We start from the raw sequence: 17,093 nt of genomic DNA, 5'->3' as shown, positions 1-17,093 counted from the left end.
CTTTCTTTCTTTCTTTCTTTCTTTCTTTCTTTCTTTCTTTCTTTCTTTCTTTCTTTCTTTCTTTCTTTCTTTTTATCTATCTATCTATCCATCCGTCTGTCTGTCTATCTATCTATCTATCTATCTATCTATCTGGCTGTCTATCTATCTATCTGTCTATCTATCTATCTCTGTCTGTCTATCTCTGGGCATATACAAGCCACGTGTAAAGTAGGTGCAATGAAATCTTTGAGGAGAAGGTGCCAAGCAGCTTGGGGTACAAGGAAAAACCCTTTGCTTTGAGGCAGTGCTTGAGCTGGGAGTTTTGAAAGCCAGGATTTCTAAAAGCAGACATAATGGAGAGAGTTGAGCATTCTAGGCATTGAATGGAATGTATAATCATGGAGCTGAGAGATGGAGCCATATGAGGGCCAGAAAATAGGCCAATAGAGTTGATATTAAAGTGTGTGTGGGAGGGGTGGGGGGTGGAATTCGGGTGGAGCAGCTCAGTGGCTCAGTGGATATATTGAGCACCATATCTGGAGACTTAGAAGGCTGGGTTCAAATTGGACCTGAGATACTTCCTAGTTGGGTGGCCCTGGGCAAGTCACTTAATCCCAATTGCCTAGCCCTTACCATTCATATACCTTGGAAAGAGTACTCAGTATCAGTTCTAAGATAGAAGCTAAGTGTTTAAAAATAAAGTATGTGGAGGAGATAAAGGTATAAGAAGAATGGAAAGGGAGGATGGGGCAGGTGATGAAAAGCTTGAAATACCAGAAAAGGCTTCATTTTGCTCATCTGTCAAATGAAGATATTGGACTAGACAATCCTTTACGGTTCCTTCCCACTCTACATCTAAGTACTTTTATGTAGTAAAATTGCTTTTGTTTTTGCATACCTGCTGCCTAGGACAAGTCCTGGAATCTTTTGGGCACTTAATAAATGCTTGTTGTAGTAAATTCATCAAAAACTTCTAACTCCCAAGGAGCAAAATGGAAACAAAAACAAAACAAAACAAAAAACTAACTACAAAACATTGGACCGGATTTTAGAAAACCAGGTTTCTAATCCACATTTGTTGCTAATTTACCATTCGAGTTCAGACAAGCCAATTTCCCCTCTTTGTGGCTTTAGATTGTTTATCTGTCCCGTTGTGGTTTCTTCTAGTTCTAAATCTATCATATTAGGACTTGAGTGACCTCAGACAAATTTCAGTTATTTCATCTCTAAAATTGGACTAGATGGCCTCTCCACATCTAAATGTTGTGCTCTTACTAGCTCACTGATTTGGGTCTCAGTTTCCACATTTGTAAACTGAGGATTTTGAACGAGGTAATCTCTAAATTCTGTGACCTATACGTGTAATCTTTTACAGTTCACACATAAGACAGTGGAAATGGCCATCGTGAAAGCAGAAGATGGTTAGAACTTGTTTCCTAAGAGATCAATGGACTTGTGTTCTAATCCTGGCCCGACAACTTACTGCCTGAGAGCCCTTGGGCAAATTCGAGACCTTTCTAGGTCTCAGTGTCCTTTTTTGTAAAGGGAGCGAGTTAGACCGAATGGCCCCTGAGGAGGGTTCTTGATCTGGCCGGTGACCCTGTGATTGACACTCATAAACACTGACTGGTTCTGCTCGCCCCTTGCCCAGCCCATGCTGCGGTCCTGATGGCCATTCTTACTGTCCCTTTCCCAGAGTCACCGTCTTCCCTTTCTTGTCTTTTAGCAGATGAGGAGTGCTCCACCACGGAACACCCCTACAAGAAGCCCTACATGGAGACCTCCCCCACCGAAGAAGACCCCTTCTACCGATCCAGTTACTCCCAGCAGCAGGGGCTGAATCCCTCCTACAGGACGGAGTCTGCCCAGCGCCAAGCCTGCATGTATGCCAGCTCTGCTCCCCCCACAGACTCGGTGCCTAGCCTGGAAGACATTAGCTGTAACACGTGGCCCGCCATGCCTTCGTACAGCAGCTGTACAGTGACCGCAATGCAGTCTGTGGATAGACTCCCCTACCAGCATTTCTCAGCCCACTTCACTTCGGGGCCCTTGGTGCCCCGCCTGGCCGGGGTGGCCAACCACAGCTCCCCCCAGCTTGGGGAGAGCATGTTTCAGCACCAGACCTCCGTCTCCCATCAACCTGTGGTTCGGCAGTGTGGACCACAGACCGGCCTCCAGTCCCCCGGCAGCATACAGCCTGCTGAGTTCTTGTACTCTCACGGGGTACCTCGAACCCTCTCTCCTCATCAGTACCACTCCGTCCATGGGGTGGGCATGGTGCCAGAGTGGAGTGAGAACAGCTAAGACTGAGCGAGGGACTATGACAGCAGACATGAAAGAAGAGGGAGGATGAGACGCAGAAAACCCCTTCGGCAAGATTTCCGCAAACTGAGTCCTTGCGCCAGTTGGACACTATGAAATGAAACCACAATTCAAAAAATGTGACTTTTTTGTTTCAAAAACTCAAAAAACAAATCCTAAAAAAAAAAGACCCCACCAAAAAACGAACGTGCTCCACGGTCCCCCCTCCTCTCACCTCCCAAACCCATCTTCTACAGCTGCCCTGAGACCCGAGCTGTGTTTTTGCATCTCAACACCAGAGTTGTAACTAGGGTAGACCAACTAGGGCTTCGCCCCAGGGTGCCCGAATTTAGAGGGCATAGACAGCTCTTGCAGTTATCCAGTCAACACATCGAGTCAACAAACACTGATTAAGTGCTTACGATGTTCCGGGCACTGTTGTTGATTGCTGAGGAATAAAAGAAGGGCAAAACCAACCCCTGACCTCAAGAAACTCACATTCTAATGGGGGAGACAATATTTTAAAGTGCCTACTGTGTACCAGGCACTGTGCTAAGAGCTGAGGATACAGATCCAAATAATGAGAGATTCTGAATTTGAGACTTCAGGAGCTCCTCTCCCATCTTCCTTGGTTCCCTGGTGACCTTCATCCTCTTCCCAGCAGTGGCCTCACTTCATGCCAGTGTTTCAGGGTCCTTGTCTCCCCTTCCCCCCACCCCCGTGACTTTTGGTAACTGATATCGGCCTTTCTTGCCACTTCCCAGGCATTGTGTACGGTGCTTGTCCTTGGTACGAGTCTGCTCAAACCATAGTCAACAAATTAAGCTAAGAAACTTTTATGAAGTGCCTACCGTGTACGAGGCACTGTGCTAGGTGCTGGTGAAACAGAGACCGACAAAAAAAAAATAAATATAAAGGAAAGAAAAGAAAAGAAACAGGCCCTGCCCGCCAAGAGCTTCCACTCTAGTGTCCATCTTCTGATCTTCAAACAGTCTCTTTATCTCCTGCTGACTCTCTTCTCTTATCACAGAGTTCTTCATCCCAGTCCTTTGGGTGAACAAACGGATGTTTTCTAGCTCTGATCCCTCGGTGTTAATGATAACATTGTTATATAATAAATGATAATATATTTTTTCTTTCTCTTCTCTTCAAGGGACCTGGTCCCTTTGGGGAGGAAATCTTAGAAAGGACGTGTTCCAAAGCGTGCTTGTATACGGGACTTCCCCCCTCCCCAAATCATCCCTTCCTTCTTCCTCTCCCCACTTCTCCTCCCCAAAGATCCACCTTCTCCTTGACTAAGAAAGTTAGGTACCTACCTCTGACATGCTAACACAGCCTAGCTCCTCTCCGTGTTTGATCCTTAGAATAAACACGACCTTCTCTTTTCACTTGCCAATGGGGCGATGGAAGAAGCCATTCTGGTCGAGACCTGGCCTTGTTTCTTTCAAAAGACTCGTTTCTTTCCAACTCTCTCCCTTCTTAGCCAAGCGTTGTTGAAACGGGGGGCTGATGGGAAAAAAGGGGCAAGTGGTGGGTTTCACCTCAGGCAGAACTTCAATGATAAGAGGACCACCGGCTCGGGAGTTGATGGAACGGATGGAAAAGCCAAAATAAATGCACCCACTGACCAAAAGGCAAACCGATCGAGACTCCAGCCTCTCTTCCCTTGGCCTTCAACCCACTGAACCTGCCTGCCGAGACGGAAGAAGACTTTGCCAGATGCTTTACTTTTCGAATTCTTTCTTTCCAAAGAAACCACAGAAACACCAAAAGGAAGTAGACCGTGTTGGGTGGTGGTGGGGTACGGGAGTGTGGGAGGGGGGATTTTTTTTTTAAGATCATAAAATGGTTAAAAAAAAAGTTTGTAAGTAAAACTATTGCAGGGTTCTTCAGATGTAATATTTTACTGGTACTATTTATTTATAAATAGGAATTCTAATTAAGTAATAACAGGTAATAAAACCAGTGTATTTGCTGGTTGAGAGCTTTTTATTTTATTGATACTCAAATCTAAGTTTGTTGTCCCCTTCCCTTCCACAATGCTTTTCTTGTATTTTTTTTTTTTAATTGACCCTAATGAAGAGAACAGGGTAAGATGTCCGAGTGTGGGAAAGTGTGAGTAAACATGTGTATGGTTGTGAGTGTGCTCTTGCTATGTCTACATCTATGTTGCTGAGGAAAAAAAAATACCCCCAAGTACTCTTTCCATATTCTTGTGTGTCAACTTATGCCTAATAAATGCCAAGTGCTTCAAAAGCACCCAGTGCCCAGACACCTGCCTCGTCTAGATTATTCTAGTTGTTGCTTTCAATCAATCGATCAGAATTTGTGAATTGCTTACTATGTACCAGCTACTGTGCTAAGTGGTAGGAGGGCAAAAGAGGCAAAAGACAGTCCCTGCCCTCAAGGAGCTTACAATCTTTTCAAAATAATTTTTTTTCCAGTTATATAATTCTTGACAATTGTTTTCTGACGTTTCGGAATTCAGATTTTCTCCCTTGCTGCCCTCCTGTACTCTCTCCAACGTGGTTATACCTGTACTTTAATGCAATACGTATTTCCATATTGCAGGAGCTTACAATCTAATGAGGGAGATGATAATCAATAAACAAAGTGCCTACTATGTGCCAGGACTTTTGCTAAGTACTAGGGGGAAAAAGAGGCAAAAGACAGTCCCTGCCCTCAAAGAGCTTACAATCTTTTAAAAATTATTTTTTCCAGCTATATGTACAAATATTTTTTTTAAACCCTTACCTTCCATCTTGGAATCAATACTGTGTTTTGGCTCCAAGGCAGAAGAGTGGTAAGAGCTAGGCAATGGGGGTCAAGTGACTTGGCCAGGGTCACACGGCTGGGAAGTGTCTGAGGCCAGATTTGAACCTAGGACCTCCCATCTCTAGGCCTGGCTCTCAATCCACTGAGATACCCAGCTGCCCCCGTACAAATAATTTTTGACAATTGTTTTCTGAAGTTTTACAATTCAGGTTTTCTCCCTTGCTGCCCTCCTGTACTCTCTCCAAGGTGGTAAATAGTCTGATACAGGTTATACCTTTACTTTTTTAATGCAATACAAATTTCCATATTGCAGGAGCTTACAATCTAATGAGGGAGATGACAATCAATAAATAAAGTGCCTACTATGTGCCAGGCATTTTTGCTAAGTGTTAGGGGGCAAAAGAGGCAAAACATAGTCCCTGCCCTTAAGAAACTAACAATCTTTTAAAATCATTTTTGTTTTTTTTTCTGTTATATGTACAAATAATTTTTGATAATTGTTTTTCTGATGTTTCTCCCTTGCTCCACTCTTTTATTCTCTCCAAGGTGGCAAAAAAAAAACAACAACAACAAAAAACCTGATACAGGTTATACCTGTACTTTAATGCAACACATATTTTCATATTGCAGGGTTTTATAATCTAATGAGGAAGATGACAATCTATAAACAAAGGGCCTACTATGTGCCAAGCACTTGTGCTAAATGCTATGGGGCAAAAGAGACAAAAGAGTCAAGGTGCTTACAATCTTTTAAAAAAATTGTTTTTTTTTCGGGGGGGCAGCTGGGTGGCCTAATGGATTGAGAGCCAGGCCCAGAGATGGGAGGAACTGGGTTCAAATCTTACCTCAGACACTTTCTAGTTGTGTGACCCTGGACAAGTCACTTCACCCCCATTGCCTAGCTCTTACCTCTCTTCTGCCTTGGAACCAAAACACAGTATTGATTCTAAGATGGAAGGAAAATTTTTTTTCACTTATGTAGAGACAGTTTTTTGACAGTCATTTTCTGATATTTTAGAATTCAGATTTTCTTCCTTTCTACCCGCCTGTACTCTCTTTAAAGGGGTAAATCGTCTGATATAGGTTATACCCATTTTTTTAATACAATCCATATTTCCATATTTCGGGATTTTACAATCTAATGAGAGAGACAACAATTAATCAATAAATCAAGTGCCTACTATGTGCCAGGTACTGTGCTAAGTGTTATGGGTTAAAAAATATAGCAAAAGATAATCTCTTCCCTCAAGGAATTTATAGTCTAATGGGGGAGACAACATCCAAAACAAATATATGCAAAGCAAGCTAGATAGGATAAGTAGGAAATAATTAGCAGAGGGAAGGCACTGAAATTACAAGGGATGCAGGAGGTGGGATTTTAGTTGGGATTTAAAGGAAGTCAGGGATATCAATAGTCAAGAACCTTCCAGGCATGGGGGACAAGTCAGAGAAAATTCCTAGAGCCAATAGATGGAGTGTCTTTTTTGTGGAACAGCCAGGCATCCCATGCCACTCAATTTCTGTCCTCTGCTTGATGGAATGAAGGTGAGATATGATGGAAAGGAGACCAAGTCAAGTCAGAAAACATTTATTGAGCACTTGGTTTTATTGAGGTGGTGCTGGCCCCATGCTAAGTGCTGAGCATCCAAAGGAATATGGAAATAGTCCTTGTCCTCATTCAAGGAGCCCTGGGAGAGATAACTTTGTACATACAAGATAATCATGGGAGAAAGGGTTGGGATGCCAAATGTACCCATTTTGCTTGCACCCAACTTTGCCATCTATGGGGAAACCACATCATCTTTCTGAGCCTCAGTTTCTGCATCTGAAAAATGAAGGGTTGGGCTTGATGGTCTCTAAGCTCTAATTCCAGCTCTAACTCTGAGTCATTATAGTGTCTGAAGGACTGTTAAGTGGAAAAGAAAGAGAGAAAGAGAGATAGAGAGAAAGAGAGAGAAAGGGAGAAAGAGAGAGAGAGAGAGAGAGAGGAAGAGGAAGAGAGAGAGAGGAAGAGAGAGAGAAAGAAAGAGAGAGAAGGCACTGAGAGCCAAGTTTAGGATTGATGTAAAGAAAGTAGAGCCAAACAGTTGGAGCTGTCCAACAATGAGCTGGAAATGTTTTGGAGCATTGTGAGTTCTCCTTCACTGATGGACTTCAAATAAGGGCTGGGAGACAATTTATGAGAAGTGTTATGCAATAAATCTTAGCAGAAAGACCACTGACTTTGGAATTAGGAGCTCTAGGTTTAAAACTCATCTCTAATTCTTATTATCTGTTTGACACTGAATACATTGAATTTCTTTGGCCTTCCATCTCCTCATATTTAAATTGAGGGGGTTAACTTAGATTTTCCTAAATAGGACAGTGAGAAAAGCACTTACTCCGAAGTCAAAGGATCTAGATTTAAATCCCACATTTCATGCTTTCCACCTATGTGGCCTAGACAAGATATTTCATTTCTCTGGAGGGGATTTACATAGATAGCCTCTGAGGACCCTTCTCTTTCATGGTCTATGTTTCTACAATCCATCCCAACTTAAAGTCTATGATTTCCAGGATTCTTTTTTAAAAACCTTTATCTTCCATCTGAAAATCAATGCTAAGTATTGGTTCCAGGGCTGAAGAGAGCAGTAAGGGCTAGGTAATTGGAGTTAAGTGACTTGCCAAGGGTCACACAGCTAGAAAGTGTTAGACCAAATTTGAACCCAGGATCTCACGTCTCTGGTCCTGGCTAAGGCACCAAGGTACCCTAATATTTTGTTCTTGTTCAGTTCTAATTTGTTCTAGCTGACCTATTCCAGAAATTCTGTTATAACCTTTTTTCCCTTTTTTATTCATCAGAGATCATTCTTAGTTTCACCTTCAGAACTTCCTCTAGATATTTTGAAAGCCTAGCTTGAATTACTCCAGCTTCTTGAAAGAGATCAAATTTCTGAAAATTCTTGTTTTTCATTAATTCAGAGTAGCATTTCCCCCAGTGAGCCTGACTTAAGAAATAGGTATTGTATAAGGTATGAATCTAAAGTAAGAAATATGGGTTTATAAATAAGACTGTAACTAGCAATTTTTACACTTAGAAAACATTGCATTAAACATTCAAAAAACAATTTTTAAGACAAATTCAGTTGGAGAGGGAGGCGAAAACAGGGTTGAAATGGGCTAATGAGGCATGGTCATTTGTAGGGAATGGATGGAAAAAGAATCTTTTAATCTTGCAGCTTCCTATTTCAACTGAATGACACTGGTAAGTCTCTTAACCTTCATGGGTCTCAGTTTTCTCTCCTGTAAAACAAAGGGGTCCTCTGAGGTCCTTTCCAGTTCCAGGTGATATTGTATGATAACTAATTAGTCTCATTGACAAGGAATTAAACTCAGCTATTTCTGCATTTGTTGCTGGACTATTGCTGGCCGTGTTCTAAAAATGTTATTAACCTGTGTCAAGAGCCCAGCAGGCTCACCCTGATTTTTGTTTCTTTATTCATAACAGAACTTGTACATATCAATGTAATAGGGTTGCCTTTTCAGAGCCAGTTAAGAAGTCATGATGTTATTTTATTTCCTTATGATTGTCTTTTATTTTTTGGTTATTGAATGTTTTGTTCTTGTATTAAATATTTCCAGATTACTCCACTCTGTGAGAGATCAAAATTCTGATCAAAGGGGGCAGCTGGGTAGCTCAGTGGATTGAGAGCCAGGCCTAGAGACAGGAGGTCCTAGGTTCAAATCCGGCCTCAGACACTTCCCAGCTGTGTGACCCTGGGCAAGTCACTTGACCCCCACTGCCTACCCTTACCACTCTTCCTATAAGTCAATACACAGAAGTTAAGGGTTTAAAATTAAAAAAAAAATTAAAAAAAAAATTCTGATCAAAGTCAAAACTCCCCTAGATTTTTGTAAACATTTACTGTTTACAAACTACTGTCTTAGTATTAATTCTTTTTTTAACCCTTACTTTCTATTTTAGAATTGATATTAAGTATGGTTTCCAAGGCAGAAGAGCATTAAGGTGTTAAGCATTTGGGGTTAAGTGACTTGCACGGGGTCACATAGCTAGGAAGTGTCTGAGGCCAGATTTGAACCCAGATTCTCTTGACTTTAAGCCTGGAGCTCTATCTACTGTGATATCTAGCTGCCCTATTTTCCTGGTTTGTTAACCACCTAATTACTCAAGTCAGACTCAAAAAGAGTATTAGTGGTTTCCCCAAATCAGATTTACCTTGAAATACCAGATATTTGCCACCACTACAGAGAGCTGAGGAATGTCTAATAGGTTCTGAAGGTAAGGAGGATATGTGGAAAGAATGCTGGATATGGAGTTCCATGTCTTGGAACAAATCACATCACCCTGCTTGGCCTCAGTTTCCTCATCTGTAAAGTTTATAAAATGAGGAGGATGAATTAGATAGCCTTTCAGGTCTCTTCCACCACTAGGTCTCTAATCTGATGACTAGGTGTTCTCGACAATTCTTTCTGGCTCTAAATTCATGATCCTAATTTCTAATGAAGGCTGATGGATTTTGGTTTCTGTGCATGCTCCAAGCAATGGGCACATCTTTGGAATATGTGTGTAAACTTCTGAAGAAGATTCTTCCTTTGGATATATAAGGAATGGCACAGCATCTGGTAAATGAGCATCCCAATTCCCTTCGCTCCATTACCTTTAACATGCTTCCAAAGACAGTAATCTCTAGGGGATGACCAGTGAAACATCTCTTTTTAAATTTGAAAAATTTCATTTTAATTAAATAATTTAGATTATTTTTCCATGGTTACATGATTCATGTTCTTTCTCTTCCCTCTTCTCTTCCCCTCCTGTGGCCAACGAGCAATTCTACTGGGTTTTACAAGTATCATTGATCAAGATCTATTTCCATATTATTAATATTTGCGTTAAGGTGATCAGCGAAACATCTCTTGATTGTCAATAGATAGTGTCTGCATTGGGAGGGACAGGACAGGATATAGGAAACAGAAACTCAATAAGACCAAGGCAAGGTCAACACAGTAACACACAGATACTTCTGACATATTTTTGCCAACTTGTCTGAATTAGACCATGGAATTAACCCATTTTCCTGGGCCATGAAGTTGAAGACTGAATAGAGATAACCCAAGACATTTATCCTGAAACAAGACTGATTCTTCTAAGATGAAATGGTGCATTCTTCACAACAGTGTGTATCTGGTAGCAGAAGTGATGCTCATCTTACAGATGGGGAAACTGAGACCTCTAGAGAAGGATAACTTAGAGAGCTGTCTGTGGCACTAAGAGATTAAATAGCTTGTTTAGAGTCACACAACCAACAAGTTTTAGTAGCATGACTTGAACCCAGGTCTTACTGAATCAGAGCCTGGCTATCTTTCTAACCATTCTGCCATCCTGCTTCCTGAAATGTGCATTTAACTACAGTCAGTGTTATAATGTATGGAGCATCCTATGACAGAGACAGAGAGGACGTAGTAGTAGAAGGAAGAAAGTGTTGAAGGAGAAAGTGTGGGGTGGGAGATGACCCATTCACTCATCTTATTTGCCTGACTCTCTTCTTAGCTCAGTCAGTTTGAGCATGTTCTGTCACCTCCTCAAGCTATGATTTCCTCATCTCTCCCATGAAAAGGTTGGCCTTTAAGCTTTCTTCCAACATTTTTATTAAAGGGTCTGGGGTTGACTCTTTTTTATCTCAGGAAAAGATATCTTTCTGGGTTCAAATCTGGCCGTAGATACTAGCTGTGTGATCTTGGGCAAGTCACTTAACTTTATTTGCCTTAGTTTCCTCATATGGAAAATATGCTGGAAAAGGAAATGACAAACCTGAAAAATGACTATACAACAGCTAATTAGAGTAGAGGCAGAATCTGAACTCAGGTCCTCCAGTATCAAATGATTAGTAGAAGGAACATTGAATTAGGGAGTTCACATTTCTGCTCATTCTCTTATTACCTATGTGAAGGTGAGCCACATCTCTTTATCTCTCTGTGTTCTCACCTGGAAATGAGGTTAGACTAGATGATATCTACAGTCCCCTTCAATTCAAAATCTTTTGATTCTGCTCTGGCCTCATTTGGCCACGCTCAGTTCCGAGTGTCACATTTTAGAAACAACATTGACAAACCAGTCGGTGCCCAGAAGAGGCTGATTCAGATGGTGAAGTGACTAGAAACCATGTCATAGAATTCTTTTAATGTAAGTCAGACCAGTAGTTGGAACTCTTATTTTTTAAAATTATATTTTGTTATTTAAAAAATGAAGACCTACCTTTTCTTTACATTATCTCAACCTCCCTCTGTCTCCATTGGGAAAGTAAGAAAAACCTAGTTAGGTGACTCTGGGCAAATCATTTAACCCCCATTGCCTAGCCCTTACCACTCTTCTGCCTTAGAACTGATACATAGTGTTGGTTCTAAGGCAGAAGGTAAGGGTTTAAAAAAGAAAAAGAAATGAAATCCTTATCAAAGAAATTTGCTGCAAACATTTCCCTCTATACTTTACCCACTTCTCTTCTAATTTTAGCTGCTTTGTTTTTGTTTTGTGAAAAAACTTTTAATTTTACATAATCTGAGTTTTCCATTTTACCTTCTGTGATCCTCTCTATCTATTGTTTGGCAATGAATTCTCACCCCTAACAACATAGATCTAAATGGTGATTTAAAAATTTTTTTCTTTAATTTGTTTATGATGTCATTCTTTATGCCTAAGTCAAATACCCATTTTGAGCTCTCCTTGGTCTAAAATGTGAAATTTTGGTTTGTATTTAGTTTCTACAAGATTACTTTGTGGTTTTTTTTCCAATAGTTTTTGTGAATGAATAATAAAAAATTATAAAAGCACCTACCTTCCAGGGTTATTGTGAGGATCAATTGAGACCATTTTTATAAAGAGATTTTGCAAGCCTTTAAGTGCAGAATAAATGCTAGTTCTTAATCTTATTAGTATTCATATGGTTAGCATTTCGATAATAATATTGAATAGTAATGTTGAAAATGGAGATCCTTGCTTTACCTGTGAGCTTACTGGGAAGGCCTCTAGTTTATCTCCATTACAAACAATGCTGGTGCTTGGTTTTAGATAGATATTGCTCATCAAATTAAGGAAAGATCCAGATCATATGTTTTCTAGTATTTTTTAAAAAATAAGAATGGGGGGACAGCTGGGTAGCTCAGTGGATTGAGAGCTAAGCCTAGAGACGGGAGATCCTAGGTTCAAATCTGGCCTCAGACACTTCCCAGCTGTGTGACCCTAGGCAAGTCACTTGACCCCCATTGCCCACCCTTACCACTCTTCCACCAAGGAACCAATACACAGAAGTTAAGGGTTAAAAAAAAATAAGAAGGGATATTGCATCTTGTTAAAAGTCTTTTTTCCCCTGCATGTATTGATTCTATATGATTTTTGTTGTTCTTGTTATTAATATGGTCAATTATGTTTGTGGTTTTCCTGATATTGAATCAGTCCTGTGTTCTTTGTACAAAACTAGTTTGGTCATGGCATATACTACTTGTGTTGCATTGCCGTAGTCTCCTTGCTAATATTTTATTTAAAAAATTTGCATCAATATTCATTAATTATTAGTTTATGACTTACTGTTTTCTCTGTTTCAACTCTCTCTGTCTTAGGTATCAAGATGATGCTGAAATCATAGGAGAAGTTTCATAGGATCCTCTTTTATCCAATTAAAAAATAATTTATGTAATATAAAAATTATTCTGTAGATATTTGATTGAATTTGCTTGTAGATTCTTCTGCTCCTGGATTTTTCCCCTGGTAATTTTTAAAATTTCTTTTCTTTGGTTGTGAATTCATCTTTTTCATTTTTGATGTTGGTAATTATTTTAATTTAGTTTTTAAGTTAAGTAATGATTTATCCATTTCTTTAAACAAAAAGCTCTTAATTTAACTTATTAATTCAGTGTTTTTTGGTTTCGTTAAATTTCTTCTTGATTTTCAGAATTTCTACTATGGTGTTTAGTTGAAGGCTTCAATTTCTCGGTTGGTTTTGTTTTGTTTTAGTTGCAATTCTAGTTCATCAATTTGTTCTTTCTCCCTTTTATTGATAAAAAGTGATTAAAGATATAAATTTTACCTTGAGGACTCATTTCACTGCATCCCCCAAACTTTATTTTATTTATTTTTATTTTTTTATTTTTTAATTAAACTCTTACCTTTCATCTTAGAGTCAATACTGTGTATTGGCTCGAAGGCAGAAGAGTGGTAAGGGTTAGGCAATGGGGGTTAAGTGACTTGCCCAGGGTCACATAGCTGGGAAGTGTCTGAGGCCAGATTTGAACCTAGGACCTCTGTCTCTAGGCTTGGCTCTCAATCCATTAGGCCACCCAGCTGCCCCCCCCCCCATTTTCTTATGTTATCTTGTTATCACAATATTTAATAAGAGTATTACTTGTTCTATTGATTTGTTGCTTGACCCAACCATTCTTTAGGATTAGATTATTTAGTTTCAATTGATTTTAATCTTTACTTCAATGACCTTTTTTTTTAAATGTAATTTTTGTTGCATTATGGTTGGTAAAAGATGCATTGGATGTTTCTGCTTTTCTGCATTTGTGTGGTTTTTTATGTTTTAATACATGATTAATTTTCTCATGCATGACAGATATAGTTATACTTTTTCTAATTCCTTTCAATATTCTCCTGAATTTAATTATATCTAATTTTCATAAAATTCTATTCAGGGCATTATATTCTTTCTCATTTATTTATTTATTTATTTTGGAGGGGTTAGAGTTATCTAGGTCTGAGAAGAGGTAAATTCAAGTACTCCATTATTATACTTTCACTATTTCTCCCTATAATTCATTTACCTTTCCCTTTAATTATTTAGATACTATAGCATTTATTATATATATGTTTAATATTGATGTTAATTCATTGTCTAAATTACCTCTCAGCAAAAATTTATTTTCGTCTCTTAATTAATCTTTTTTGTCATTGTTAAAACTACTTACCAAATACTATATGATTTTGATTTTTTTCTTTCTAGTTGCTTGGAGTTTTTTTCCCTTTATCTGGAACCTCTGGATTTTGCTAATAGTGGTCATGGAAGTTTTTATTTTGAGGTTTCTTTCATAAAACAAGTAGTGTGTTATTTTTCCCTTATTTCTCTCTGTTCTTTGTTCTTAAGAAATCTGAACTTTTATGAGTTCTTTTTTGGGGGCATAACTTTCACATAATCCTGTGATTCTTAAATGATCTCTCCTCAAATTCTTTTCCAAGCCTATTGTTTTTCTCTAAGAAAACTTACACTTTCTTTTATTTTTTTCAGCCTTTTGAATTTGTTTATATTTCTTGTTGTCTCATGGAATCATTAGCTTCCATTTGATCCTCTCAATTTCAGGGAGAGTTTGTTTCTTGGGTAGAGTTTTGTGCCTCTTATTTCAAGCTGTTCTTTGAAAATATTTTTTTCCATAATATTTCTTTTCCCACATTCCTCTAGCATTTTCATTTGGTTTTTAAGGCCATTTTTAGCTTTATTAAAAAAATTTGCTTCCTCTCTTCCAGGAATTCTAGTTAAATTTGTGCCCAAGTTATGGGTTTTTGAGACTTTGCTTTTAGATATTTTGGAGTCATTCTCTTCTTGAGCTTGTGTCTTGAATATCCATCACCATAGTGACTATTTATAGTGAGATTATTATTATTTTTTTTCGCATTCTTCTAGCCTACATCTTGACTTTGGACTTCATGTGAGGATTGTGCCTTTATATATTCCAGGGGGGAAGGGGAGAATGTCTGGGTTGAGATTTTGTGTTCTTGGGTTCTACTGCCATTTTCTTTTTCTTTTTTGAAGTTTATTTATTTAATTAATTTAGAATATTTTTCCATAGTTACGTGATTCATATTCTTTCCCTCCCATGCCCCCTCTCATAGCCAATGAGCAATTCCACTGGGTTTTACGTGTGTCACTGATCAAGACCTATTTCCATATTATTAATATTTGTACTAGGGTGATTGTTTAGAGTCTACATTCCCAATCATATCCCCATTGACCCATGTGATCAAGTTCTACTGCTACTTTCTTGAGGGATATTGAGTTTTGTGTTACTCCAAGATCTCAGAAACAGCTCAGGCAAAGGATCTGCAAGTGACTAGTGCTCCCGAATTGATCTGGTTCAGTGTAAAATTTCTTCCTTATTCTCTTGGTTCAAGCTCTGCAAGTTCCTGACCTCAGTTTTGGTCTGAGTAATACACCTGGAGGCTTGTTCCTGGTTGAAATTCCAGGAGACAGCTGCTAGACTCAGTCACTATCAGCCAGCTGGAAAATTCTGCAGATTAAGAATGACAGAGCTTGGGTTCCCCTTTGGTCTGGGATGATTGCTCTGGTCTTTTTGTTTCAGCTTCAGACTAAACTGTAGGCTGGAAATGTGACTTCCACTTCTGGGGTCAGAGCCATATGACTTGCTCTTTACTTCTGAACTTGCTTTTTTCTCTGCATATAACCTAGGAGCTGTTCCTCTCTCTGGAAAACCACCCTCGGGCACAGGTTCCTTTCATAGTCTGCCCAGAGAATCTGTGATATGGAACTGAATAGTAAGCAGCTGAATTATCCGTTTGTATCTATGCAAAATCATAGGTTTATGAGTCTGGGACTTCTTCTTCTTGCCCTGGTACACAGCCTTGGTCCTTTTTCAATTTTTGTGGGCTAGAATATTTCACATGATGCACTCTTTACTGAATCAAGCCCTCAGTTTTCACAGATCTCTCTCTCTCTCTCTCTCTCTCTCTCTCTCTCTCTCTCTCTCTCTCTCTCTCTCTCTCGATTTTTCCTAGAAATATGACTTTTTTTTGGGATTTTGTGATCAGGAAATGGACTGGTGCATTTTCTAAGTCTTTATGGAAGAGTCATATTAGAGAGTTTGGCTATATTTCTTCCTACTACTTGAGGTATGTTGATAGAGGTTTAATAACCATCTCTCTAGGAAAATAAAAGTATACTTGGCACATTATTATGTTTAATATACCTTGCTGACATTTTTTTCCTTTATTAAGTCTAGAAATCAATAAAACATAGTTGAATTCATAGCATTTCCTAGTTGCTGAGATATGAGTTCTCACACTGAAAATTTAACAATGTGCTCTCTTATGTTCTTCTAGCTAGCTCCAGCATACCCCTACGGCTACTCTGCTATCTGTGCTCTTCCTTCTGTAGTTAAAAGTTTTAGGACTCAGTATGAAGAAAAGCTTTCTAAAGATTAGAACTATACAAAAATGAGATGGTCTGCCTCAAGTGATAGCTCTCTCTCTCTGTCACTGGAAGTATCCGAGCAGAGTTCAGATAATCACTTCTATGTGATGACCTGGAATGTTTCTTAGTTAACAGAAAAGATTCTTGTTCAGGTGTGTAGAATTGAGCTAGATGATGTTTGATGTGCTATCTAACTTTGACAGACTATGAATCTATAGCCTCCATTTTACAGATGAAAGAAACTGAGTCCAAGAAAGAAAAGTAACTTGCTTAGCATCACACAAGGAAGATTAAAAAAAAATCGAGACTAGAACCATATTCCCAACTCTTAGGCAATGACTGTTCTGCTTTAGAAAACAGATATGTTCTGAGGGATCTCTTACCACTGCAGTCTAATACTATCTTGCCCATTAAAAAAAGGTTTAATTAATTAATTAAGAAGATTTCCCCATGGTTACAGGATTCACGCTCTTTCCATCCCCTCCCCCCAGCACCCTCCCATAGCCAACACACAATTCCATTGGGTTTTACATGTGTCATTGATCAAGACCTACTTTCATATTATTGACATTTGCACTAGGGTGATTGTTTAGAGTCTACATCCCCAATCATATCACCATGGACCCATGTGATCAAGCAGTTATTTTTCTTCTGTGTTCCTGCTCCCACAGTTCTTTCTCTGGATGTGGGTAGGGATGAAGGACTCTCATAAGTCCTTCAGAATTGTCCTGGGTTATTGCATTGCTGCTAGTAGAGAAGTCTATTACATTCGATTGTGCCAGTGTATCAGTTTCTGTGTACAATGTTCTCCTGGTTCTGCTCCTTTCACTCTGCATTAATTTC

This window comes from Gracilinanus agilis, chromosome 1 (assembly GCF_016433145.1).
Source record: "Gracilinanus agilis isolate LMUSP501 chromosome 1, AgileGrace, whole genome shotgun sequence".
NCBI lineage: Eukaryota > Metazoa > Chordata > Mammalia > Didelphimorphia > Didelphidae > Gracilinanus > Gracilinanus agilis.
Note: the sequence above shows the minus strand (reverse complement) of the source record.